Genomic DNA, 2,853 nt, shown 5'->3' on the forward strand with positions numbered 1-2,853 from the left:
CTCAAAAGCCAGACAAATAATTCACTTGTGAGAGATAACCAAACCCAATCCAATATGACTCAGGAATTAAAAGAAATGAACTACGGATACAAGCAGCAATATGTATGCATCTCCACGCATAACGCTTAGTGAAAAGATGCCAAACTCAAAAGGCACAAACTATTCCAGTCCATTTGTATGACATTCTGGAAATAGCAAGACAGATTAATGGTTGCCAGGGGCCAGAGGTGACAGAAGGGGCTGATTACAGAGGGGCACAAGAGAACTTTCTGGGGTGATGAAAATGTTCTAAATCTTCATTGAGAGTCATTGGTGATCATGTGACTGTGTTCATCAAAACTCAACAAACTTTATGCTAAAAAGGATGAAGACAGCTCCCAAATCAGTCAAATAGTTGCTACAAAAATTATGCCTTCACTCTTCCATCTAGAAGAGGCTCTGCAGCCCCTGAATGATTTCCCTTGGACACAGAATTCTAATAATATGGTTATAAAACTTTTAAGTTCACAGTCAATTATATAGTCTAGGAAGGGAGAAGGAGCCATAGTTGCACCATAAGTAAACAGAGTAAAGGAGACTAAAAACCCATAAGGAGCAGAATTAGGAACTAGGAAAAGTCCTTTGGACTTCAGTACACGGGGAAGAAGCCAGCCTTATACCTCCAATTATCTTTGAAAGCATGACTTTATTCCCACACATTATGACCAGTGAAAACAAAATGAGGACTCTGACTAACCAGAGATGAATAATTAAGTCAAGCAGATTCTGTTTAAGAAAACAGGAAGGTAAAATTTTAGGGGGGAAAACAGGCAAATCAAAATTTCAATTGATATTTTAAGTTACAAATTTAAACACATTTACGTTTCTGAAAATCTACTTACACAAAACCTTTATCTCATAAAGATACTGGATTATTCTATTACTATCCACAGCTTTAAAAGAGAAATTCATTCTGTCACATACAAAAGCACCAACCATGCTAACAGGATCTTGCATGTACAGGTGTTTAGATGATATTATTTTTATTAAATGGATACAAGCTATTTTAAATCCTACATCAATTTGGTGTGTGTAAATATCATTTAAGTTGACAGTTTTGTCATGAAAAACACCGGAGCGTAAATTTGACTCCTCCTCTACCACTCGCTTGTAGATTTGGGCAAGCTACCCAATCTCACTGTCTCACTTTCCTCATCTACTAAAGGAGGATAAAATAAAAATATCCAGCTCAGAGGACTCTTGTGAGGATAAATGATACATATAAAGTGCTTAGGACTCTGCCTAACACACGCTCCATACCCGCCCACTAAGTGTTATAGTTGTTGTTACTGTTATTACACAAGCACATATCTGTTTGTGCTACTCTTTGAAAAACACACTCTGCCACCAGATATTGTCAAATGCTTCTATGAATAATTACAAAGTTCGAAATGAATGGGGTCTGAATTAATCAAATATAATTGCAAATAGGTATATAGCAATAGAGAGACAATGTAGAACAATAGAACAAAATGAATTAGAATTAGCCTAGACCTGGGTTTCAAGAAGAGCCATCCTTCAGGAAATATTCACTAACTGCCCACTAAGCGCAAGGCCCCAGGCAGATTCTAAAGTTACAGCAGTGAGCAAAACAGATGTGGCCCCAGTCCACAGCCCCCACTCAATCACTAGCTGGGACGTCTTGTGCCAACAGAAATCTCTCAGTGCCTCAGTATCCCCATCAATAAAATGGTCATAATATTTAACTCCTGAGGCCAATGCAAGGATTTGGTGGCATCACATGTGAACTGCCTTCTTAGGACAGCACACAGCCTACCGCAGGAACTCAAAAAACTGTGCCAGTATGAATGGGAAAGAAGGGGGCGAGCAGCAGTAACTTACAAAGTTTCTTCATTTTAACATTCAAGAGTCTATTTACTAATCAAACCCTACTAGCACTACCAAAATAATATTCATTTCAAGAATACCAAGTCGCTTTTCTTAAATTGAAGTATTTTTATTTTATGGACAAAGAGCTGGCATTAAGGTAGGTATCTTAGGTCTCTGCAGTAAGGTGGGTATCTTGGATGACCCATTCAAGGAAGTTCACTTCGTCCAACTTAATGAAGTCTGTATCCTCCCAGTACTGATGGAAACACTGTAGGCACACACCGAAGCCGTTATTTCCAGATCAGACCATGCCAGTTTGAGCAGACATGGCAAGAACGAGAACCCTGGCCAAATTTTCTCTGACGGCTCCAGTAGAGCTGTTGGTGACTCATCCTACTCTCTGGGATGCATCGGGGCAAAAAACCAGAACACCAAGTTTTAAGCAGAAAAATATGCTAGTGCTAAACATTTACATCCCAAAGTGTGACCTACCACCAATCAAGTATTGATTCATTGTATTTCTCTCTTTAGTAAATTTAGCAGGAATTTTGACATGAATAAGAGAGAAGGGTTTTCATTTTATGCTCTGATGTGTACTTCATTTATACCTGATCCTTTGGAAAGATTAATGGATACCCTAAGGTAATTTTATACTATTTTAAAATTTCTTTCTAAATATATGTGATAGCTTAAATCCGGAATCAAGCTTAAATTAACATCTGTGATTGATATATATTAAGGAGGCTTTCTTAAAGAGAGTTTTCAGAAAGAGCAACATACATATTTCTAAGTCCATAGTTAACAATTAATTGGAGTTAATTTCCACAGTTAACCATTGTAGTTAACTTCAAAATTAGCTGGTCATTATGAATATTACTTAATTCTAACCTTTAGTGTTATGTAGAGACAGTCATTTTAAGAGGGGTTAACCTGGATGCACAATAAAGATTTTAAAGCCCAAATGAGCAAGTACTTATTTCTAAG

General features: G+C 37.4%; 1 pseudogene; it reads right to left on the minus strand.

The window, feature by feature from the left end:
* Positions 1 to 2,035: 2,035 nt before the first annotated feature.
* On the minus strand, positions 2,036 to 2,261 carry LOC121105188 (annotated as a pseudogene).
* Positions 2,262 to 2,853: the final 592 nt, after the last annotated feature.

The sequence above is a fragment of the Ursus maritimus genome, unplaced genomic scaffold (genome assembly GCF_017311325.1).
Source record: "Ursus maritimus isolate PB19 unplaced genomic scaffold, ASM1731132v1 scaffold_25, whole genome shotgun sequence".
Lineage (NCBI taxonomy): Eukaryota > Metazoa > Chordata > Mammalia > Carnivora > Ursidae > Ursus > Ursus maritimus.